Source organism: Ambystoma mexicanum, chromosome 6p, assembly GCF_040938575.1.
Source record: "Ambystoma mexicanum isolate Mex_15411 chromosome 6p, UKY_AmexF1_1, whole genome shotgun sequence".
Classification (NCBI taxonomy): Eukaryota; Metazoa; Chordata; class Amphibia; order Caudata; family Ambystomatidae; genus Ambystoma; species Ambystoma mexicanum.
In genome coordinates, this window is record NC_090935.1 from 1,417,183,653 (window position 1) to 1,417,210,395 (window position 26,743).

The following is a 26,743-nucleotide window of genomic DNA, read 5'->3' on the forward strand; positions in this document are numbered from 1 at the left end:
AGAAGTGTCCACTTTTAGGTGATTTGAATGAATTTTTGAAAGAGTTTGGAAAGATGTTTGACAGGCGACAGGTATCCCAGGAAGTAGATGGCGAGTTGTTGGAACTAAGACAGGGAGGTAAGGAGTTGGTTAGTTACATCACTCAATTCAAGGCTTTGGTGTTGGAGACTAAAGGCCAGAGGAGAAGAGGGCAACCCTATTCTATAGAGGTTTGAGAGATGAACTCAAAGATGCTCTTTCAGTGGTGGTGGATAGACCTTCTTCGTGTGAGGATCTGATTGCTCTAGTTATGCAACTACATTTCCGTCTCAGTGAACGTAAAAGTGAACGTAGGAAAAGTAGCCCTGAAGTCAGGCAGAATTTCCTATTAAAGAAAATCAAGGGGGTAGTAGGAAGTCGAGAATTTAGACCTCAGTGGAGATCAAGGAAATCTTATCTAAACCTAGGGGCCCGTTGTCTAAGGAAGAACGTGAGAAGAGAACGAGAGAAGGTCTCTGTGTGTACTGTGGAAGAGCAGGGCATTTATTGAAAGATTGTCCAAGGGTAAAACGTAGAATTCCTAAGTCAGTTTCAAACTCCAAGGTGGTGGCAAATACATTACCATCAGCAGTTCCTCATCTCACCTTGAACGTATCCTTGTACTTGGCTGGAATTTTATGGATTGGGTTTGTCCAAGTCTTTGGGAATTGCTGTGGTACAAAAGTCTAGTCCAGAACAAATTAGGGCAGTAGGTGGCTCACAACTCTCTTCAGGACCAATCGCTCATGAGACGGTTCCCCTTTGGATGGAGATAGAGGGGGGACATGAGGAGGAGTTAGTGTGGGAGTTAATTGATGCACAACAATTGTTGCTGATTTTAGGGATGCCTTGCACTGTCTGGGTCGGAGACTTCGACATGAGTAGTTGTCGTTAGAAGACAGCAAAGGAAATAAGGTGCTTTGGATTGCGGAAGGTGGAGCCAAGAGTATCACCGTAGGAGCAGTTATGGGATACCATTGGAGCAGTAATGGGAGAGTTACCGAGCTGTTATAAAGACTTTTGGAGCATGTTTGATGAGAAAGGAGCTGGAGAACTTCCACCATATAGGCCCTACGATTGTAAAATAGATTTGGAAGCGGGAGCTCCAATTCCTTGTAGTAGGATATACGCACTTACTGAAAAAGAAAATTAACATTTAAAGGGTTATCTGGAGGAGAATCTAGCTAAGGGGTTTATTTGCCCATCTCAGTCGCCAGCAGCATCGCCTCTGTTTTTCATGCCGAAGAAAGATAAAACCTTGAGGACTTGCATAGATTATCGCGCATTAAATTGCATTACCATCAAAAATCGCTATCGTCTTCCTTTAATCTCAGTGATGCTTGATCAAATTCAGGGCTCAAAGATTTTCACCAAGTTGGATCTGCGTGGGATGTACCATCGTATTAGAGTGTGAGAAGGAGACGAATGGAAGAGACAACATTCAAGACAAAATTTGGGCTGTTCGAATATTTGGTGATGCCGTTTGGATTGTGCAACGCACCCGCAGCATTTCAGTTCTTTATTAATGAGGTGTTGAGATAATTCCTGGATGTCTTTGTAATAGTATACATTTAATGATATGTTAATCTACTCTATGAATGAGTATCAGCACCAAGAACATGTTAAAAAGGTTCTACAGAAGCTGTTTGAACACAATTTATTTGCTAAATTGGAAAAATCACAGTTCCATACAGAGTTAGTTGAATTCCTGGGTTTTGTGATCTCGCCTCAAGGATTGAAAGTGGACACTCGAAAGGTTCAGGCTGTAGCAAGTTGGCCTCCTCCCACTTGCGTTAAAGAGGTTCAAAGTTTTCTGGGCTTTGCCAATTTTATCAGCGATTCATTAAGGATTTTTCTTTGAAAGTTACACCAATCACCCGGTTACTCTAAAAGGGGGCTACGTTTTGTCGGCAGAGGCGGATCAGGCATTTCAAGAATTGAAGAAGAGTTTTGTTTCAAGGCCTATTCTGATTCATCCCGACCCAGGTCAACCGTATTTTGTTGAGGCTGACGCTTCAAATTTGGCTGTAGGAGAGTATTGTCTCAATGACATAAAGAAACAGGCCTGCTCCATCCAGTGGCATATTTCTCTAAGAAGGTGGCTCCAGCTGAGATAAACTACACTATTACAGATTGCAAGTTATTGGCCATTAAGGTGACCTTCCAAGAATGGAGACACTATTTGTTAGGTGCACGACACACTATCACAGTTCTAACTTATCATCAGAATCTTTTGTTCTTAAAGTCAGCAAAGATACTTACCCTGAGACAACTGCAGTGGTGTTTATTCTTCTCCGAATTAGATTTCATTATAACTTTTAAACCAGGAAGACAAAACAGAAAGGCTGATGCGCTTTCACATCAATACCCGGGGAGTTTGAAGCTGTTGGGGGATAAATCAGCTCCTTTGATTTCCGAAGACCATTTTTCCTGTCCTGCCTTGAGAGAAAAGCTAGAGTAACAGAACTAATGAATCGGGAACAGATGCAAGTTTGGGTTAGGGAAGATCCAGCCCGAAGCATCCAGGAAAGATTACCCAAAGTGGATGATCGCCATTTCCTGCCGAATGAGGAGTTGAGACAGGAGGCTCTTAGAGAATGCCACAAATCCTGTCTGGCAGGACATCCCGGTTATAGGAAAACATTCGAGCTGGTCCGAAGGCATTTTTGGTGGCCCAAGATGAGAACTGATGTGCTCAATTTTGTAAAAATTTGTGAAGTGTGTGCTCGAGCTAAAGTACATCATGGTAAACCTGCAGGCTTATTACACCCTTTACCAGTGCCACCTTGCCCTTGGCATACGATATCACTCGGTTTTATTGTTGATTTACCACCAGATCAAGGGTGCACCTCAATATTAGTAGTCGTGGATCATTTGTCTAAGGCCGGGCATTTCATTCCAATGAAAGGAAAGGCATCAGCATCTAATTTGGCAAGATCATTTTTGCAAGAAATCGTGAGATTGCATGGGCTGCCAACTCGTATAATTTCTGTTCGTGGCTCACAATTTGTATCAAGGTTTTGGACAGCTTTTTGCATGGAACTCCGAATGGAAGTGAGCTTATCTTCAGCATACCACCCTCAGACCAATGGACTCACAGAAAGAGTCAATCAGGAGCTTGAAACATTTCTGCAATGTAACCTTCTGTCCAAAGACGGTTGGGTTGATCTGCTGTGGTTGGCAGGGTTCTGCTTTAAAAACGCAACTAAGGATACAATTAAAATGTCGCCTTTGTTCTGCAACCAAGGTTTACCCTCGATTTCTACGCAGTGAGCCCATCAATGAAGTCTCTTGTCCAGAAGTAGAAGAAAGATTGCACATCATGAGGAAACATTTGGAACGGGCTAGATGGGCTTTACAGAGCAGCAAAGAAAGTAGGAAACATTTTGCAGATCGGTTTCGGCAGAACAGCCTGCAGTGTAAAATTGTGGACAAGGTGTCGTTATCAACTAAAAATGTTAAACTCAAAGCTAGAAACAAGTTCAGTCCTAGATTCATAGGACCGTTTGAGGTTGAGAAAATTGTAAGTCCGGTATCAATGAAACTAAAATTGCCTGGTAGCCTAAAATTGGCCATTAATTTAGCATTTTTGGGTCATTCCGATGCCCCTGTTTTCGTGCTCCGACACGAGGAGCTGACGAAAAATGGCCGCCGCATTCTGTGTTACACTGGTTGCCTAGCAACCTACTCGAACGAGTCATGCTCGCATTGGCTGGAGGCACCCGTTTTCCCCCAGAGTGCATTGCCGGAAGGCGCAAGCCGGCCCTCCTCACAAGGCACTCTCCTAAGGCACATGCCTGTCTGTGCCTGTCCGTGGCTTCACGAGCCGTCACCTGGAGATACTGCTGCTTGTTGCTCTCTCCCTGGTTCCGTAACCACGAGTACTTTCGTAACTTGCCAATCTAGCCCAATCTAGCCCACGCCCATTATGACTGACCCATTGTTTTGACGAACCTTCATACTTCTTGCTGCGCAACACGAAAAGCCTAATGGCTCTGAACGCATACTTCCCCACTGAAAGGCGTAACTGACTTTTGTACTTGTAATGTGATTTGCCTTCGCCGCAATCACAACTGTACTACATTACCTGGTCTCATGCACTGATCCCAAGCTCACGTTGCACTGCGATTTCTTGTGTCCACGATTACTGTTCACAAGTTTGCCACTCTGCATCTTGTACTTGCGATACGATCTGAACTACTGAAACATGTAATATTGTATTACCTGATAGATTTATGTACTGCTTACAAGCCGTCCAAGCTCCTCTTCTAGCCTCTATCCTCATTGACTTCGAGTAATATGAATTGGTAGCTATCATCATCGCCACTGAGTTTTGTCATTATGGGCTTACCTCGATACGTAATGCCATTTACTAAATGTTAGCAACTCCACACGGATAACCTTTGTTCTAACACGACTCCCCACTCGGATGCTTAAAAGCTCTGTATATTACCTAGCTGCTTGCCTGTTGTCTATTGATGTAACAAAAACATTATGTGTTTCGCTCTCTGACACTTTACGGCCCTCCGCTAATGCCACTATTTGTATGCTACTAAGTTAACTGTCTGCATCACCCTTATAACACATGCTATTCATTCCTATAATAAGCACCTGCACTGCCTACATCAATCTAATCTGAGTATCACCCACTGTGATCCCGCACCTACTGCTACCATCTACTGTTGCTGCTACTGCCCACCTGATCTAGATACCAGTCTACCTAGACCACTCCTGCTCCACTCTTGCCATACTATCCCCTGCACCTGGCACCTGCCCACTGTGACTATACATTGAGTGACATACCCACAGCTACCACTGCATCTAAGCACTACAGTATATAATGTTTGCCACCACCCTCTACCTAATGGCTACCATGACCACACTATCCTCTACGGCCGGTCTGACTAGCCAAAATATGTCCCAGAATACTATGACCAGCCATTCCTATCCTGTGACTAGATCTACCCAGCCTAGTGTTCTACCTAACCCTCCCAGAACAAATGTCCCATGCAACCTTATGGTCAGGAATTCCAAATTACGCTCAAGACTATCTAAATTATATGAACCACCAGCTTGTCACGCTGCTAGTCACACCCATTTTAGCAAAGATTATGACACCACCCCTATAAAACTGATCGCCACTAACTTTAGACCTACCTATGAGATGACTCCAAAACTAAACTTTATACATGTCGCACCACAACGACTCACCGTCATAGTAAGACCGCGTCTACCATAATACCAGCCTTACCGACCCATCCCCTCAAAGGAGCACTTATCAACACAAGATCTCCAGTAGCACACGCTACAGAAATCGCTGACATGATAGAAACAGAGAACTATGACTTCTTAGCCATTACTGAATCGTGGCTACATCAGGCCCAGCCTTGATGATCACTCTGACAGCTAACTACACGATCCTAAGAGAAGATAGAGCCAATAACCGTGTTGGGATATAGCAATTATAGCTAAATCCAGCCTAGCAATGAGATTAGTAGCTCTGCTGCATGTTAACTCTTGCGAATCCCTCACAGTTAAGTTACCTATTTCAGGTGCACAAACTATTACGATATATCTCATTATAAACCTCCTGGCCCCATTGGCTCCTTTGAGGAGGACCTCTCCATGATTCTGTCAGACAACCTAAAAAATGCATCTCAGGCATTCCTAATAGGTGACATGAACCTAGGCTACAATGATCCCAAAGACACTCAAGCCACATCTATTGCCAATGTCCTCTCAGAACTTGGCTTTTTGCAAAAAGTAACTCAGACCACCCATGACAAGGGCATGACTCTTGATTGGGTGGCCGACTACAACTGCAACATCACCATCACTTCCATCAGCGCTCAGGTGTGGACAGACCACTCGCTCATAGCCTTCACTATAGATGCTAAAATCAACCCAACCCCTAACAACCCGATAGCATCCGCTATGCTAACTAGAAATAAAAAGAATATAACTCCAGATAGACTCGTACCACTTATACTCCCCACGCTATAATCACTACCAGACTCACTTCAGCCATTTACCTTAGTGAATGAATTTAACAAAGTTATGACAGAAGCACTCAACACCATCGACCTGCTAAAAATAATGAGCAGTAAACCACAAGCACATTTAAATGCTTGTTTTACACCATACCAAACGTCACTTAGAAAAGAAAAATGGAAAAGTGAATCCATATGGAGGTTAACACTATCTGAGGTGATTAAAGTGAACCTTATCAGCATCTCTACAAAATCAAAAATGAAATACTGCAACAAAAAAAGAAAGCTTTGACAATAGGATACTACATGCCAAATCAGGGACTACGGAACTCTTTTCTATACTAAAGGAATTAGAAAACCCCATTTGTGTACCTGATAACTGTTTCAAAGACAAGATCTGGTGCTGTGACATACAGAAAGCACTCACAGATAAAATGGCCACTCTCCAAGTAAAAATTGGCAAGAATTTTTTTACGTACCAACATCTACTACCCAACCTAGAAATCCATTGATCGCACCTAAACCAGAACTCCGTTTTAATTTCACTAAAATCACAATAATAGAAGTGGAAAAAATAATACATTCTCTCAAACCTACTAACTGCTGAGGAGATCAATGTCCTGCCCAAATGATAAAAGATGCCGCAAGAGATCTGTCACCCTTTATCTCCAAGCTTATTAACGCGTCATTCACTTCAGGCACTATTCCAAGTACCCTCAAGGAATCTTGGGTCCTCCCGCTCCTGAAGAAACAAAAACTTGACCTTGCTATACCTACAAACTATAGGCCAATCACAACGTTGCCATTCCTCCTAAAGATATTAGACAGGGTGGTGTACTTACAGATTCAGAGCTTTCTGGAACAGAACAAACCCCTTGGTACCCAGCGATCAGGTTTCAGACCTCAGCACAGAACCGAGAGGTCACTCATCGACCTTAAGGCCCAGGTCGATGAGCTGAGAGATCAGGGTAAATGCGCCCTACTACTCCTCTTAAATCTTTCAGCAGCGTTCGACCTGGTGGACCACACAGTTCTTTGCAACCACCTAGAATCAGCTGCACACTTCTCACAACAAGCCATAGATTGGATCTGGATCCAATCTTTCTTTTTTTTTTTCTTACTTTTTTTTTAAGACAGGTACAGCACAGATAGCATGTAAACAAGCAAACAACATAACAGCATGTATACGCATTGCATCACAGCTATTATCAAAAGCACATTTTAGAGGGGGTGGACATTTTGGAATAGCACGTATGGGTCGTACATCAGGATGAGTCCGGCTGGGCTGGTGAGGGGGCAGAGGTCCACTCGACCACGTCTTTGTTATTCAGATAACTGCAAAATTCCGACCACACATTTCTAGGGCGTGAAGGCATGGGCAAGGATCCTATGTACTCCTCCTCGCATGTTTGTACCCACATGGTGAGGGTGGGGGGGGGGGGGGTTGCATCGCTTCCAGCATTGTAATATCCATCTTTTGGCAACAATAGCAATTACATTCAAGAATTTTGACATTTTCCTTACATTTTCTCCAGTCCAAATACCAAACAGCAAGGCTAATGGGTCCATCTCCACTGGGGAGCCAATTATCTCCGAGAGCACCTCTGTCACCTCCACCCAAAACCGGTTCAGCGCAGCACAGGACCAAAACATATGAACATGATCTGCCTCGTTCGATTTGCATTTCGGGCATGTATGTGCCAAGGTGAGCGTGAATTTTGCAACTCTGTACGGCATGTTGTAAAGCCTATTGAGAAGTTTGTATTGTATGCAGCGGAACCTGGGGCTAACCTTGCGTGTGTGTGCACACATTTTGCCCCACATTTCGTCAGTGATCTCCGTTTTCGAGCTCCCCGGCCCATGCTTCCCTTGGTTCCGGGGACATATTCTCTAGTTTGCCCATCTGCTATGTATTGGAGTTCAGGTGAGTCTGGAGGTTCCTCTGGGAAGGAGGGCCACACTGCCCGTACCATTGCTCTCAGCCTGTAGTATTGCAACAAGTCAAGCGCAGAGCTGGGGTGGCCGGGGCGCAATGTTCGGGGGGTAATAAATGAACCATCAGGATAAAGATCAGTCAGGGCCCGATATACCAGGCATTCCCAACGCCGAGAGAGATGTGGATCGTGTGTAGGGGTGAGGCCAGGAAATTGCCATAAGGGGAGCCACTTATAATATGGACATTGCTCTTGACTGGAGGGAAGGATATTATTCCATGCCCGGATCGTGGTAGCCACCAGGTCTAATGGGGCATCCGCACGAAATCCATAGTGTAGTAGTAATGTCATGATGTGGGTGCCATCCCCCGCCATTTTCTCCACTTTAACATGTGGGGCCGATTTGGGTGTGTGTACCAATGGGTAGCATGTTGGGCCTGTGCAGCGTTCCAGTATAAATTAGATCAGGGGCATTAAAGCCCCTTTTTCATAAGGCAGGGTCATATGCTGCCACTTCTTGCGGACCGCCCCGGAGTGCCAGAGAAATTGAGCAAACGCTGTGTGCAGCCTCTTGAAATACTGCATGCCTGGCACATTCGCAAATATATAGAGAAGCTTGGGGACCGCAATCATTTTTATTAGGGAGAGTCTGCCCGCAAGGGATAGAGGGAGATTGCGCCATTTGGGCATCTTGGATTCAATGAGCTGTGCCATTGCTTCGTAATTGTCTGCCAGCAAGGAAACTTTAGCCAGTGACACCTGCAACCCGAGTTACTTGATTCCGCCCGGGGCCAGCGTAGGGGGAATTCGCAGGACGGTTGCTGGGTTGTTTTAGTGAGAGGGAAAATTTCGGATTTAGAGTAGTTTATGGTGAAGCCCGAGTATGTGCCTATTTTTGTTATGTCTCGAATGATGGGGTCCAAGTATGTGAAAGGTTGTCTGACGTAGAGGAGTACGTCATCCGCGTCATCCACTTACAATGAGATGATTTATCCTGCAGACGAACACCCTTACGAGTATGTCGATCCCTGACATGATCGGCCATGGGCTCGATGGCAAGCGCAAAGAGGATGGGGGAGAATGGGCAGCCCTGTCGGGTACCCCTGTGTAATTCAAAGGGGGAGGAGGGGACGGAGTTGATTAGCACCCTTGCCGACGGTCCCGTGTACAACAGCTTTAAATAGGAGATCATATTCGGCCCTATTCCCATTTTTTCCAAGACAGCCCATAAATATTGCCATGAAACCATGTCGAACGCCTTTTGAGCGTCTAATGTAACTGCCACTGCGTCCGCATTCGGATCGATTCTAGACAGCACGTTAAATAGACGCCAGATGTTAAGTGCCTTAGAGCGGACGAATCCGCTTTGGTCGGCATGGACCAAGTGGGGCATGAATGGGAGGAACCTATTGGCAATTACCTTAGCAAAGATCTTCATGTCAGTATTGATGAGGGACAGGGGCCTATAGGAACCACATTCGTCTGGAGGTTTCCCTGGTTTAGGGAGGACAGTGATTAATGCTTCTCTTAAAGAGGGGGGAGGGTATGTGAACGGAGTGATTCAGTCCAGACCCCATGTAGTATGGGCGCTAATATGGCAATATGCTCTTGATAGAACTCGGATGTGAACCCATCGGGGCCCGGGGCCTTGCCCATAGAGAGATCCGAGATCACCTGGACTATCTCGTCTAAGGAAAACGGGGCATCAAGAAGTTCTTTGGTGCTTTGAGAGATCAAGGTCATAGGGATGGACTGTAGTAGGTTGTCAAGTTCTCGGGCTGTGTGCTCAGGCTGGGGACCGTATAGGTTGGCGTAAAAGCTGGTGAAAGTTTCAAGGATGGCCTGGTCCGACCAGTGTCTTGACCCCTTCTCATCGATAATACTATCTATCCGGGTCCTACCTCCCTCAGACCGCACCAGTTTAGCCAAGGTTCTGCCCGGCCTATCCCCCTTACCATACCTTCGGGCAGCCACGGGGCGGGCATAGTATCTCATTTCACTTAGGGCATGTGCTTCAAATTGTTCCAGTTCTGTCCTAATCTTCGCTATGGTAGCAGGTGCTGGATTGGAAGCATACTCTTGTTCTAGGGTTTTAAGCTTGGTTTTGGAGTGATTTAAAGACTGCCTTATGGCTTTGAGGACCCCTGCTTCCCTAGAGATGCACATTCCTCTGATGTAAACTTTGAATGCCTCCCAGAGGGTCCCCGCGGGCGTGTCGGAGGCATTGTTGTTTTCGAAGAACAAGTTTATGCCCGCTAGTATCTCAGCCCTAAAGACGATATCTGATAGGGCGTCGGATTTGAAACGCCAGGCGGGACGGGCCCCAGAGGCATTACCAAGTTGGATCTGTAGCAGCACGGGGGAGTGGCCAGAGAGTGGTCGTGCGAGGATCTTAACATCAGAAACCCTGCCCATCCGGTCGCCCGACAGGAGGAATAGATCTATTCTTGAGGAACTATCGTGCACCGTAGAGTAAAAGGTGTAGTCTCTCTCCTGGGGGTGAAGTGTTCTCCCAGCATCGTGTAAATTCAAAGAGCCCATGTGAGTTAGAAGCTGTTTGGCCGCTCGGGTTATGGGTCTGCGGGCAATGGTTGTTCTGTCCAGGGACGTATCGAGTATAAGGTTCATGTCTCCTCCCCATATAATGGGGACATCTACATATTTCATAAGAATGGCAGATACTGTATCTGGGAGCATACGAATTCACAAGCAGGCATTCTTCGTTAGCTAAGGTACAATGTAGGATCACATATCTGCCTTCTGGATCGATGTGTGAAGTGTGAACCCTACCGATTTGTGGATGAGGGTGAGGACTCCCCTGGACTGAGTGGAGTACTGAGTATAGTATCTGTTGGGGCCCCAGGTCTGTGCAAGATTTGATGACAAGAGTTTCTTAGCGTGTGTCTCCTGCAATAGGAGAACTTTGACCCCATGCCTCTGTGCATACGCCGTTATCCTACGAGATTTGGTAAAATTGGTCAGCCCCCGTACATTCCACGTCAACACTTTAATAGCCATACTAAAGAGTTAATGAACATCCCAGATGTGGAATCTCACTTCGAATATCACCAGGAGCGCTGTGTTGGGGCAGGCCTGCCACCTTTTAGTACCAGTCAGGACCATCCCGCCATTTTGTGTAAAACAAACCCCAACTGTCCCTCCCCCCACCCTCACGGCCCAGTAATGACTAGCAGTGCATTGACAACCACCCTTAAAACAAACTGCTTGCCATCCCCAACTTGGCAGTGCCTGAGAAGTATCCCAACCGGGGCTTGAACACAAACGGGGCTTGAACACAAACCCACTGCCGTAAACGGCATTGCAGCTGCAGTGGTTAGTGCTGCTGCCGTCTAGCCCATCAATGTTAAAGCTTTGCATGATAAGACATCATTTACATTTTTCAGCATTGTTCGAGTAGTAAAGTAGAGGTTACAAGAAAAGGATAACCATAGTTTTCAGGATAGCAAGGACGAAATTGGAACTACCACAGGTCAGTGCATGACAGTGCGGCCCAGTTTCCGGAGTGCATGCCCGGAATGTGGCAAGAGATACATGGGATACAGGGAGATAACTCCCGCAGGAGATAAGATACTAGATGTGGCGCCAGAGGACCAAGGCAGACCAACAAATGGGATATCCAGGGGGCGGGCAACAGTACGCCAGGTGAACAGTCTCCTGGTTGCCCCGTCCACCAGAGGCCAGCGAAGGAGCCTGGGGGTTACAGCATCAATCGTCGTCCATTGGTTCCTCTGGAGGAGTCAACAGTGGGATCTGTGCTTCGATAAACTTAACAGCCTCGTCAGGGACTGTAAAGAAATAGCTTTTATTGCGATTAATGAATTTCAGTCGGGCAGGGAATAGCATAGAACACTCAATTTTTCTATCTCTCAGCATCTTCTTCACCCCGCTAAATCGGCGTCTCTCCATCTGGACTCCCACCGAAAAGTCAGGGAAGATCCTGATGATTTGCGACTCGAGCCGCAGCTCCCCTCTCTCTATGGCCAAACGGAGTATGTGATCCCTGTCTTTGTAGCTCAGTAATTTCGCAATGATTGGCCTGGGGAAATCGCCTGGTTTAGGCCGGGGTGCCAGAGAGTGATGCGCTCTTTCAACTGTAAAGAATGGTGAGAGCTTGGGGTTGCCAAGGAGATCTTTGATGAGTTGCTCGACCGCGTGTTCCATGCGTCCCTTCAGTGCAGATTCAGGAACCCCCACTATGCGAATGTTATTTCGCCGTGACCTCGATTCGAGGTCATCATTCTTGGCTTTGACCTGTTTCATGTCGCGGACGAGCTCTGTGACTGTGTTTTGAAGAGTATGAATGTGATCCTCGTTGGTCCCTATCCTTTGCTCCGTCTCTGTGAGCCTGGTCCCATGTTGGTCAATTTGAGCTCATAAGGAGGCTACATTAGCATTGATGTCGTCCAGCTTTTCATGGAAGGATGCAAAGTTTTTTGCCATGGACTCCATCATGGTAGTTAGGTCCGGTTGCGGGGGTCCGGCAGTGTCTCGCTATCTTCCTGTGCTGTCGAGGAGGACGCCAGGTCCACCCGAGGCGCCACCTTGGCAAACCTGTCCATAGCGCCCATCTTGTTAGCACCTCGCGCTCTGTTGGGCATTCCTATGGTGGGGAGTCCCGCTCAACCTGGGAGAGTTGGAGGTGGACGGCGGCTGAGGCGTCGCGGGTGTCACACGCCGTAGTCTTTTGATTGTTCTGTCACACCTTCTGCATTTCCCCCAGTGACGGTCTAGTCTCTCAGGACACTCTGCCGTAGCCAGCCTTTTCTGTGCGTCTCACCCAGAAGCCTGCGCGTTGCAACCCTATCGCGTCAGGCTTCGGGTGAGACGCTGCTCGAGTTTTCTCTCTGCTTCGCTGTATCTTCGCTTCGTTCTTTCTGCCCTCTCCTCTCTGGTTACCGGCCGGCGCCTTTGCCTGCTCGTCCTCCCCCCCCCGCCAGGTGTTATCCTTTCTCTCTTCTTCTATCTTAGTTGTTACCGTTTTTTCCTCCCTTTTTTCCTCCGTACCGGCTGGCTTCCTCTTTTTCTCTTTTCTCTGTTATTCTAGTGCTACCACCTTCATCCAGTGCCTTCAGCCTGTGGTCTGTCATCTGGAACAGTTGTTTGCAACCCTCTGGACACCTCGACCTCGACCAACATTGCCCAGAGCGGGGTTTTTTTATGCCGACTGGCTTTTTTCCCCTTTCCGTTTGCTTCGGAAGAGGGGCCCCCCTCTTAGACCTCCAAATCCTTGGTCAGGGTGGCTTCCTTCCGAGGTAGACCCTATCCACTCACAAAAAAAAAAGGCTCTGTGGCAGAAGAGACAGATCCAAACATCGGACACTGGGACATCAGGTGAGGAGGAGGGGGAGGGGAGAGTCTTCGAACCAGGAGGTTCGGTAGAGGATCCTGACAGTTTGCAACACCAAAACAGATCTATGGCTACCCCAGAACAGTTCCACGAGCTGGTATCTGCTGTACAAAGCATGAACCTGGAACTATAGAATGTTAAAGCCGAGAATGCGGCACTCAGACAATTGGTATCATCTAGAGAAACCAGAGAGATAGATCTCCCTCCCATGTCATTGTCGTCGGGCAAATACGACGGAAACCCCAAGAGGTTGAAAGAGTATTTGGAAGCATGTGCCATATATTTTGCCTTTCGACCTAACACCTTTGCTAGTGGACACGCTAAGGTGGGATTTATGATCTCAAACCTGATGGGAGACGCTCTGGCTTGGGCCACCCCGCTAGTTACCGAAAATAGTCCCTTTCTTCAGGATCATGGGGCGTTTCTGACCTTGCTGAAACAAACGTTTGAGCAACCTGAAATTACACTTGTGGCAGCAGAAGAACTACTCGACGTTCAGCAGGGGACTAGTGATTTGCGCACCTATATCTCCAACTTCAAACGTCTTGCAGCAGACGCCGGTTGGCCCGAGCAAGCACAATATACTATATTCCGTCGTGGCCTGAAAGACGAGCTAAAGGACGAATTGGCTTGAATAACTCGACCTACCACCCTTTCGGACCTGATGTCCAGTGTTCTACAGATAGAGTACTGACTGAGTGAACGTCGCGCCGAAAGACGGAAGGTCCGTATCCCAAACTCTCAGACCCCCACATCTCCTCCCCTCCCACCACAACCTTCAAATGCAAAAAAGGAAGAACCCATGCAGGTTGGATCTGACTCCCGATGAAAGGAAGAGACAGGGAGATACTGGACTATGTATGTACTGTGGAGCCAATACTCACCTGCTTTGTAACTGCCCCAAAGTCCCTCCTCGTCGTGCGGGAAACGACAGACCTCGGAACTAATGGGGACAAGTTCCCGAGGTACCTTTTCTAGTCCCTATGTTACCATGACTATCGCCCCTCACTCAGAAGCTATGGACTCTCGTCTCATGGTAGTTTCCATTCAGATACAAACACAACTCAAACAATTAACCACTTTGGCCCTTATCGACTGTGGTGCAGCTGGGGTCTTCATGGACACCCTCTGGGCAGATGAACAAGGCCTCACTCTAGTGCCACGGGAAGACTCTCAAAAGGTTGAGGGTGTTGATGGCTCCCCCTTATCCTCCGGGCCCATTACACATACCACAGAAATATTATCGGTAAAGGTCTTGCAGCATGCAGAACTTTTGAGTTTCGATCTCATACGAGCTGCTTACTTCCCTGTGATTTTGGGTATTCCTTGGTTAAGGAAACATAACCCAGTGATCGACTGGACAGGACTCTAAACACTATGGCTTTTCAATCCGGATACTGCAGGAAGTTTTGCTTACCCCATCTTCGTCAAGAAACGGTGAGAATTCTCCCTTCGGAGGCTTCCACTGCTTGTGGCGTGTGTTGTATCCCCTCAGAATATCAAGACTTTAAAGAAGTATTTGATAATAAAACCATCTTGGATTTACCTCCGCATCGTCCAGAGGATTGCGCCATAGAATTGACACCTGACGCTTTGGTTCCCTTTGGGCGTATGTTCCCTCTGTCTCTTACGGAAAAAGACGCCTTACAGAAGTACTTGGATTCCCACTTGGTTAATGGACTGATCCAACATTCCAGATCTCCCGCTGGTGCGTCATTGTTTTTCATACCCAAACGTGACTCCTCTGAATTGAGACCCTGTATAGATTATAGAGGTCTCAATAAGGTGACTGTCAGAGACCGATATCCGATGCCCCTCATCTCTGACATCCTTGAGGCGGTCCAGGGGGCTACTGTCTTTTCTAAGTTGGATCTTAGGAGTGCCTATCATCTCCTTCGTATACACAAAGGGGATGAATGGAAGACTGCTTTTCGGACACCCTTCGGTCTATATGAATACAAGGTGATGCCTTTCAGCCTCGGCAATGCCCCTGCAATTTTCCAAAGATTTATGTATTGGCTATTCTCGGATATCCTATTTCTGAATACCATTGTTTACTTAGATGACATTTTGGTATTCTCACAGTCACAGCAAGAACATATTCAACATCTTAAGGAGGTGTTACGTCCACTACAGAAGAATAACCTCCTAGTCAAACAGGAGAAGTGTATCTTCAATGCCTCTTCAGTTCAATACCTTGGATACATTCTTTCCAAGGAGGGTATCACTATGGATCCCAAGAAGGTATCCGCCATCTTAGAATGGCCCGCTCCCACCACCTTGAAGGAAGCACAGAGATTCTTAGGTCTAGCAAACTTCTATCGGAAGTTTATTAACCGTTTTTCACAGATAGTGTTACCCATTACTGCTCTGCTTAAAAAGGAGTCCAAACCTTTTCTATGGTCTGATCAGGCTAATCAAGCCTTCATTCTCTTGAAAAGGATGTTTTGTTCTGCCCCTATACTATGCCAACCAGACAAAGGCAAACCATTTGTGGTTGAAGCGGATGCAATCTTCAGATGCTCTTGGGGCGGTTTTGCTTCAAGAACATGAAGGTAAAGAACATCCTATAGCTTATCTTTCTCAAACATTGTCTGCAAGCCAGAAGAACTATTCAGTGATAGAAAAGGAATTACTTGCTCTAAAAGTTGCCTGTGAGGAATGGAGACACTTATTACAAGGCTGCTTTCAACCGTTCACTCTATGCACTGATCACAAGAATCTTCGGATCCTCAGAAATATGGAATGCTTCAATTCCCGTCAAGTCCGATGGGCACACTTCTTCAGTCAGTATGACTTCACCATCACTTACATTCCCGGCATGCAGAATTACCTGGCCGATGCTTTATCACGTCGAGACTCTCCCGGCGTACCTTATGTTCCATCTGTAGAATACTTCTTTCCGCGGAACAGAATTGTGGGCACAGTTTCCACCTTTCTGCAGGAGGTCAGATCCGTTACGACTCCTGACCTAAGATCTGAAGTGCCCCGTAACAAGCATCATGATCTGCTATGGAAAGAGGGCTTGTTGTGGGTCGACCAGAGGCTCTTTGTGTCATGCATTCCGCATGGCGGCGTTTGTGGGACATCTGGAAGCGCCATTAGCGGTTCCGTTACGTCAGCGGCCGTTCGGATTCAACGTTCTAGTTGTTCTCCAAGATGGCCGCCGCATCTATTTATGCAGGTTCGATCCTTTCCTCCTCGCGTTGCACCTTCTACGCTCCGCGAAGGTAACGCTTCTGTGTTTGTTCACCCTTCGTTTTCGCTTCCCTTCTGCTATTGCTTCTCCCCTGAGTCTCTCAGTCTCTTGCTCCTGACGCTGCTCGCGTCCCTTCCTTTCAGCCCTGTTACCCGCTTCGGATATCTTGTATTTCCCCTCCTGTGTTTCCCAGCTACTTACCCGTCTCTTCTTGCTGTCCGGTCTGGGTTTCCTCCTCTCTGGGCAAACTTACCTCTCAGTTCTCTTGTTGGAATCTCTCGTGGATCTGCTCCATTATCAGCTCCAGAATCTCCTGCATGCCAAGTATCTTTTCATCCGGACTCTACTCAACCGCATACGCCTCCAACCGGCCTACACACCGTGGAACCAACTAGCAGGGTTTTTTCTGCCATTTGGCTTTTTCCCTGCTCCGGAACCGGCTCCCGGGAGACCCCCCTGTCCGGTTATATCATATACCGACAGTGTGGCATCCCAGGGAGCTCGTCCCTTTTTGCACGATAAAAAGACCAGGAAGAAGATAAACACAGAGAGGCAAGAGAGACTGAAGAAGAAGTACCAAGACGATTCCTCAGATCTCTCAGGTGAGGAGAAGGGGAAGGGAGTTACATCAGAGCTTGACAGAGTGCAACGCCTAAGAAAGACAATGGCTTCGTTGGAACAGTACCAGGAATTGGTAGCTGCTATTCAAGGTCTCACTGTAGAAGTTCAATCCCTTCGCGCTGAAAACCAAACCTTGAAGCAACAGGTTACTGCTCGAGATGAATCCAGAGGAGAATTACCCCCGCTTCCTTTCCCATTTGGGAAATATGATGGGGACCCCAAGACTTTAATAAAGTTTCTAGACGCCTGTCAACTGTACTTCACCTTTCGTCCTCGGGCTTATGAGACAGCTAAATCCAAGGTGGGGTTCCTAGCCTCTAATCTAGATGGGAATGCCCTTGCTTGGGCAACACCGCTAATCCTTCAGTCAGACCCCTCTACTCATGAGTACGACCAGTTTATCCAACGATTTAAGACACGTTTTGAAAGACCCGAAGTTTTATACACCACCTATGAGGCCATTGTAGACATCAGACAAGGATCTCATGATGTCCAGACTTATGTATCGACGTTCTTGCGCCTAGCAACTGAGGCAGGGTGGCCGGACTCTGCCCAACAAACATTGTTTCGCCGAGGCCTACATGAAGACATTAAGGATGAGTTGGCCCGCGTAGCTAGACCACAGTCTTTTGAGGAACTTGTCTCTCTGGCCTTACAAATTGAATTCAGATTAGGGGAGAGGAGACAAGAACGAAGGAGACCAAGACTCCCTCTCCCGCCATTGTCTTCACCTGCGGCTAGTAATCATTCTGCATCCCAGTTAGGGGAAGAACCTATGCAAATTGGCACAGCCAGAGGTCCCCTAACAGCTGAAGAAAGGAAGCGAAGAAGAGATCTGGGATTGTGTATGTGTTGTGGCTCCAATAAACATTTATTGCGCAATTGTCCAGAGGTTCCTCCTCGCCGTCAGGGAAATGGTCTCCCCCGAACCTGAACAGGGTCAGGTCGGGGGAAGTTTTCAAGGATCCCTGTAACAGCTCTTTGCCTCTCTCCTCTCAAGAAGATCATCGGCTGATGTTTTTTCAGATTAAGTTGTCCAGTGGATCTTCAGCAGTCTGGGATGTTATTGCCATGTTAGACTGTGGGGCAGCGGGGAATTTCATTGATGCTTCGTGGGCAAGGAAGATGAAGATACCCATTCACTCTAAGGACAGGTCCATCCCGGTTGAAGGGGTGGATGGCACACCTTTGTCTTCCGGACCCATTACTCAAGAGACTCTTCCAATACAGGTGCAATTGTTCCAACATAAGGAAGAGATTGTGTTTGACCTTATAATGGCAGCCCATTTTCCGGTGATTCTGGGGATGCCATGGCTGCGTCGCCACAACCCTCTCGTAGACTGGTCAGCTAATACCATACAATTCCAGTCCTCCTATTGTCAAGAGTACTGCCTTCATCAGACTTCTTTAACCAGGCTATCCAACAGCAAGAGTTCGTTACTGGCAGCCTCTTTACATCTGGTTCCAGAGCATTGCCAAGACTTCCTCGAGGTTTTTATGGAAAAGCAGCCACACTCCCTTCCTCCCCACAGGAACAAAGATTGTGCCATTGACACCATTCCCAATGCTTCCGTTCCATTTGGAAGGATGTACCCTCTGTCTCTACCCGAGCGCAAGGCCCTTGAGGAATACCTCGATTGTAACCTGCAAAACGGTCTCATTCAGGAATCCAAGTCACCTGCAGGAGCTTCATTGTTTTTCATACCTAAGAAAGACTCCTGTGAACTTCGCCCCTGCATTGATTACCGAGGTCTTAATCAACTCACCATAAAGGACCGTTATCCGATGCCTCTGATCAAAGAGATATTGGAGGCTGTTCAAGGTGCTTCAATTTTCAGTAAACTGGATTTAAGAGGGGCTTACCATCTGCTCCGCATTAGGCAAGGGGATGAGTGGAAGACAGCCTTTAGGACACCCCTGGGTCATTTTGAGTATCGGGTCATGCCCTTCGGTCTTGTGAATGCCCCAGCGGTGTTCCAACGCTTTATGGACAAACTTCTAGCAGACCTCCTGTTTTCTTCCGTAGTGGTTTATCTAGATGACATTTTGATTTATTCTTCTTCTCCTACTGAACACCGTAAACATGTTTGCGTGGTCTTGGACCGTCTAATGAAGAATCAACTCTATGTTAAACCAGAAAAATGCGTTTTTGATTCCCCTTCTGTATCCTATCTGGGTTTCATTCTCTCACAAGAAGGTATCCGCATGGATCCGAGGAAGATACAAGCTATAATTCAGTGGCCTGTACCCAGGAACGTCAAGGAGACCCAACGTTTTCTAGGACTCGCGAATTTCTACAGACAATTTATTTCTGGTTTCTCCAATTTGGTCCTTCCAATCACCTCTTTGCTCAAGAAAGGGATACAATTCAACTGGGCACCAGAAGCAGACGTCGCATTTCAAACTCTTAAGAAGGCTTTTACTTCCGCACCCATTCTAATCCAGCCTGATCAAGCATTGCCCTTCATCGTACAAACAGACGCCTCAGGAGGTGCTATTGGGGCTGCTCTTCTCCAAAAGAGCTTAGATGGTCTGGAACATCCAGTGGCCTATTACTCCAAGACTCTCTCTACCAGCGAAAGAAATTACTCCGTTATTGAAAGAGAACTATTAGCCATCAAGCATGCCTGTGAGGAATGGCGACACCTCCTTCAAGGGGCCCGACACCGGTTTACTGTCCGCACAGACCATAGCAATCTTCGAGTTCTTCAGCAGATGGAGTGTCATAACGCCCGTCCTGCTCGATGGGCCTATTATTTTTCCCAGTTCGACTTTGAAGTCACCTATCTTCCTGGTAAAGAGAACATCCTGGCCGACGCTTTATCCAGTGGCTATCAAGGAGATGCTGAAAAGAACCTAGTCCATGACTTGATATTAGCAGGCAAGAATTTCAAGACCATAGCTAATGCTTTCCTACGGGATGTACAACTCAGACAACAAGGGAAACTCATGAAGGAATCTGTGGATCCTCGGTTAGAAGACAGAGAAGGCTATCTATTCAAGGGGCGAGCCTTGTATCTACCCGATAGTAGACATCAAAGAATGGCCCTCTCCTGGTGTCATGATGCACCGTTAGCAGGCCACAAGGGCATTCGCGCTACCAAGGATCTCATCTCGAGACTGTTCTGGTGGCCTACTTGGAGCCAAGATGTCCAGTCATATGTCGAATCCTGTCCCATCTGCGCTTCTAACAAATACTCTACTTCTAAACCTCTTGGTTTACTTCAACAGGAACCAGCGCCCAAGCAACCCTGGACTCATGTCTCTACGGATTTTATTGTTGATCTACCCCGATCAGAAGGCAATACTGCCATTATGGTCACTATAGATTCCTTAAGTAAGTTGGCCCATTTTACTCCACTAAGAGCAGTACCAACAGCTCCTGAAATGGCCAGAGTGTTCCTCAAGGAAATTGTACGGTTACATGGCCTTCCCGACACTATCGTTTCGGATCGTGGACCACAGTTCACCTCTTTGTTTTGGGGATCCCTTTGCAAGCAACTGGGTGTCCAGCGGGCTCTTTCATCTGGGTTTCATCCCCAAAGCAATGGGCAGACCGAGAGACTAAATCACACCTTAGAACAATACCTCCGTTGTTTTTGCAGCAAGAAGCAAGAAGACTGGTGTACCTTCCTCCCCATGGCCAAATTCGCCTATAATAACACCAGACATACCGCCATCCAAATGTCTCCTTTTTTTTGCACTTATGGTTACCACCCAACCCATCTTCCTTTTGCCCAGAGGAGACCATCTAAACTGCCTGCCATTGAACACCTCTTGCAGGAGCTCAAGAATTCTCATAGAATAGCCAGGGAGACTCTGGATGCTGTTAAATGCTGTTCTCCCGGAGGCCCAGCACGAGGGGCGGGCTCCGGTCCAGTAGGCCGCGCGGCCTTGATCGCAGCCTGGGCATGAGCGCTAAATAAAACACACGCACACGCTGGTCTGCTTTCGCCCGGAACTGCCTCCCACTCCAGGGGGCGGGGCTTTTATTTAGCGGCCCTACGTCACCGCGCTGCGGGACGTAGGGCGGATATAACATTCCTCCTTTATTTCAAATTAACCTAACAAACAACATAAACAACATGCTCAACTATAACCTCCTGCCGCTGTTCTTGGCCTAGCATACATAGTCATTCAGCCTCGCAGGCGGTCTCGTGGTCTTCCTTAGACTGTACCGCTTTGCTTGGGGGCTGTCCCCGCTCGGTTCGTAAGTTTGCTCACCTTCGCTGCATGTGTCATCACGGCTGGGCAGTCTCGGTGTTTGCCAGCTGCGATCCCCTGCGGATTCTTCCTCAGGGTCTTGCGCCGGCACGTCGCTGCTTTGTTGCTCGTTGTCGTTGTGATGCCCCTCGCAATCCGTCCAGAGATGCTGGGGCACGGGCTTGAACCAGGAGGCGTTCCTAGTTACTTTCCGACCTCCCCGGGTGACAGTTATCATGGTCCCGCGCCGGTTGCTAATAGTCCATGGCAGTTCTTCGTACCTGGTGTCTAGCTTGGATTTCGTGGGGTTTCGCAACACGATGACTTGGTCACCCACTCTGTGGTTTGAGGGCCTTGCTCTTCTCTTGGCGCTCATGTGAGCATTGGCACGTGTTCTCCTCGTTTCCACGCGTGCATGGTCGACGTCGTCAGGGGTCCTGCTTGGATGATGGGGAATTGACGAGTTGATGATAGTTCCAAACATAAGGTCAGCAGGTGGTATGCCCGTGGTACTGTGGGGGGTGACCCGATAGTTCCTTAGGAACCGGAATAGGTCGATCCTCCACGGGCTGGCGTTTGCCTTTGATACTCTGAGTACCTTGTTGATGGTCCTCATGAATCGCTCGACGTCCCCATTAGCTTGTGGCCACCTTGGCATGATGTGGTGGTATTTAATGCCCAGTTCCTGTAGGTATGACCTGAATTCCTCCCCTGTGAACGGGGGTCCATTGTCACTCTTAATGGTCGTGGGCAGACCATGGGTGGCAAACATCTTTTCTATCACCGGGATGACCACTTCCGCGGTGGTGGATTCCAGTATCTCGACCTCTGGATAGCGTGAGTGATCATCGCTTGCCACCAGTAGATGTAGACCCTCTCTGATTTTGCAAAAGTCAATGCTGATCGCTTCCCATCGTGCCCGGCCACGCTCGGCCGATAGGATTGGTTCTGGGTCTGGTGGCCCACTCGTTATTTGGCAGGGTAGACATGTGTTCACTAGGTCCTCGACACAATCGTCGATGTGAGGGAACCATACCCTGTGTCTGACCCGGGCCTTTGTTCTTGCGAGCCCTTGGTGTCCTTCATGCGCTAGGGCAACTATCCTGTCTTGCAGCCTTGGGGGTATGATGATGCGGTCACCCCTTAACAGGAGCCCTCCCTCAGTGATTCAGAGGTCTTGTCGAACCGTGAACATGCCTGCTAGGAACTCCTTGGCCCCCTCGGTTCTGTTACGTGTGTGCGACATGAATTCTTTCCAGTTGCCTGACATGATGGCATCTTTTACCAGATCGCAACAGGGGTCATTCTGGGTTTCTGTTGCAATGTCCTCAATGTTTATCGCTTTGGGCCTCATGGTGTGGACTACTTGACAAATGTGCTCCTCCGTTTCTTTGGCGACTAGCACTTCCTGCTGGGTGGCTGGTCGTGGGTGTCTCGACAGGAAGTCCGCGGGGTTGCCACTGCCCGGTTGGTAGACAAGTTCGAAATCATTTGCTGGAGGTATAGCAGCCACTTGGTGATTCTGGCTGGTGGGTGTGCCGATGACCCAATGAAGATTGGTATTAGGGGCTTGTGGTCGGTGATCGCCGTGAACTTGCGCCCATATAGGTACATGTGGAAGTGTCGACACCCCCATAGAACGGCGATTGCCTCCTTTTCTATATGGGAGTACCTTTGTTCCGTTCCTGTGAGCGCCCTGGATGCATATGCAATCGACCTTTTTGTGCCCTCTTTTGTGACCTGCATCAGGATTGCTCCAAGTCCGACTGGGCTGGCATCCACAAATAGTTCTGTCGGGAGGTCCGTGTCATAGTAGGCCATCTTGGTATCCATTGATAGGGAGTCTTTTATGCTCTCAAATGCTTCCTGGCATTCGGGCCCCCAGTCCCACTTGGTGCTGGCCTTTGTTAGCTCCCGCAGCGGTTCGGATAGGGTTGCTAGGTTCCGAATGAATCTGCCACAGTAGGTGGCCATTCCCAGAAAACTGCGCACCTCGGTGGGAGTCGTTGGGGGACTGGCAGCTTGGATGTCCGCCACCTTCTGGGGATCAGGTGATATGCCGGTGCGGTCGAACCTGTAGCCAAAAAAAGTTATTTCTGGTTTTAGGAATTCGCACTTCTCTCGATGAATTGTGAGTCCGGCGTCTTCCAACCTGCCCAGTAGTGTCTTGAGTCTCGTGATGTGTTCCTTGGTGTCTGGTGCATGTATTAGGATGTCATCGCTCACGTTCAATACCCCTGGTATGCCTCTGATGACCTCCTGGATGGTCTGTTGAAAAACCTCCGCGGCCGATGATATGCCGAAACTCAGGCGCTTGTACCTCCTCAGACCTAGGTGGGTTGAGAACGTGGTGATATAGCGCGACTCTCTGTGGAGCTTGATCTGGTGGTACCCCGCCTTTAGGTCTACCTTCGAGAACACACAAGATCCAGTGAGGTCGGTGATGATTTCATCAATTGTAGGTGTTATGTGTCGCTCTCTTTTTATGGCTGCATTTGGCAGGCGCATGTCAATGCAGATCCGAACTTTTCCTGGCTGTTTAGGCTTCCTGGTGACCACCATCGGGGAGACCCACAGTGTTGGTCCCGTGACTTCTTCAATAATGCCAGCGGCTTCGAGTGACCTTAACTCCTTCTCAACCTGTTCCCTCCTGTGGAACGGTGTCCTTCGGTGTCTTACCGCACGTGGTTGCACTGATTGATCAATATGTAGTTTGATGGTCTTTCCTTTGAGACAGCCTATCCCCTTCTGTAGTTTGGGGTGTTGCCTGAGGAAGTTCTCGACCTCGGACGTGTCATCAATGTGGCATATGAATTTGACCACGCCCAGGTCTTCAGCCGCATCTCCGCTCAGCAGGCTTTCAATTCCCGCCTTGACAACATAGATCTTCGACCACAACTTCTGTTCGCCATGCTCAAGAGTGGTGCGGAACCTCCCGATGACTGGTAAGGGTCTCCGACTGCAGTAGGCAAACAACCGAGTGTCTGTGGATTTTAGCTCAGGTCGTGGTGCGAGGGTTTGGAAGACGGTGGTTGGCATGACGTTTACCGAGGCCCCCGTGTCAATGGTCATCTGTATGTCCTGGCCCTGTATGTTGACCATGCATTTTCGTCGCCTGGCGGTTCTTTTCGACGGTGCTGGCCCTTGGTTTAGTGTCGATACTAAGTATACTTTTCGGCCCTTTCCTTCGTTCTCCATGCCTGCTGTTTGTCCTAGGGCTGAGAGGTCATCGCCTTCTTCTTCCGTCGAGGAGTTGACTACCGCTACCCTCCTCGCGCTGGCTTGTTTCTTTTTTTTCGATGACCCTTTTTCCTGGGAGCCTTGCGGAGGCTGTAATGGCGTGTTCGCTGATCTGCACACTTTCGCGTAGTGATCCTTCCTGCCACACGCTCCGCACGTGGTGCCTTGCGCCAGGCAGTTTCGCCTTCCGTGCCTTTGACCACCACACCATCCACATTCTGTTGGTCCTGGTGCTCGAGGCTGCCACCTGTTCTGGGTGTAACCGCTGCCACTTTCGCTTCTCATTGATTGTCTGTCCGAGATTTGAGCGACCATCGCTGTGGAGAGTGACGGCTGGAGTTTTTGTAGGGTTGCTTCCATGTTGGCGGCCCTGGAGTGGGCAAGCTCCCTCTGTCGACCCAGTTCCAGGATGCGTTGTAGAGGGATGCCCTTTTCACTGAGCACGAGACGCCTCAGCTTCTCCGAGTGAATTCCATTTATGATTTGCCTCCTAATCTCCCTTTCAGCGTTCGTAAACTCACACGACATGGCCAGCTTCCTCAGCTTCGTGTGGTAGGCGTTGAGAGTCTCATCGGTGGCCTGGATGGTCGTGCAAAAGATAAAAGTTTCATAGTCTGGATTGAGTTGCGGGAGAAAATGTGCTGTTAAAGCGTCCTTTGCACTCAGGTATGCGTCTTGGCCGTCATCCACATCCAGGGAGTTGAAAATGCGCAGCACCTCGTCGCCCACACTGAGGAGTAGATGAGCTTTCATCTTTCTGGATGACGTGATGTCCTTACATTCCATGGCCATCTCAAACTTTTGTAGCCATAGCTGCCATCTGGGCCCACTGGATGATGGGTCTGTGAATGGGTCGAATGGTTGGATTAACGTCGACGAACTCCCCTGCGTGCGAGGCGGTGGTGACGCCATTGATAGGTTTGCCGCCATCCTGTACGGTGTTGAGGGTCCAGGGGTAGATGACCCAGTCGCCATGGTGTTGCGTTCGCCTGGTCAACAATTCTCTGCCCTCTGGGTTCGTGCGCACCCTGTGGTGAGGCAGTGTCCCACGTGGTGACAGCTCCTACCGGCACTTGTGCTCCGATTGATTTGCGCTTCGTGGCCTGTGTGCCATGCAGGAGGCGTTGTGCAGGTGATGACCGGGATACGATGAGAAAAAAAAACTTTCACCCCCTGAGGATGAGGTGTGGAAGGGGAATGAAGAGAAAAACATTTTTTTTTTTTTTTTTTTGGGGGTGGGGGTCACGTGATGGTGGGGGCCCCCACCGGGTGTCCAAAAATTTACACGGAGCGTCCGTGTGGCATCCGCGTGTGAAATGGTGGTGGAGCGCGTGGATGTTCGCTCACTTCCTCGTCGCCATTGTTAAATGCTGTTCTCCCGGAGGCCCAGCACGAGGGGCGGGCTCCGGTCCAGTAGGCCGCGCGGCCTTGATCGCAGCCTGGGCATGAGCGCTAAATAAAACACATGCACACGCTGGTCTGCTTTCGCCCGGAACTGCCTCCCACTCCAGGGGGCGGGGCTTTTATTTAGCGGCCCTACGTCACCGCGCTGCGGGACGTAGGGCGGATATAACAGATGCTAGTCGCCTTTCGTACAAGACTTGGGCCGACAAAAAGAGGAAGGCTCCCCCCCCTGGGCCGAGGGCAGCAAGGTTTGGTTGGCTACTAGGTATCTACCACGATGGACACATACAGGGAAGTTTGCGCCGAGATATATCGGTCCTTTCCAGATCATTAAGAAGATCAATCCGGTAGCCTTTAAGCTCCAACTACCCACTTACTTGAAGCATGTTCATCCTGTGTTCCATGCCTCACTTCTGAAGCCTTATCTACCAGATCCTTATAAGAGAAGATCTAGCAGAACGACCAGAACTGTTCCGGTAGAGCCTGCAGAATATGAAGTCTCTCATCTAGTGGATTCACGCTACCATCATGGTGTACTACAATACCTGGTACATTGCAAGGGGTATCCAGTGGCAGAACGATCTTGGGAACCTGTGCGACACATACACGCACCTTTATTAATCAGGAGATTCCATATGTTACATCCCGGCAAACCGGGAGGCCCCCCGGTGTGGAGGAGGCATGCTGTCATGCATTCCGCATGGCGGCGTTTGTGGGACATCTGGAAGCGCCATTAGCGGTTCCGTTACGTCAGCGGCCGTTCGGA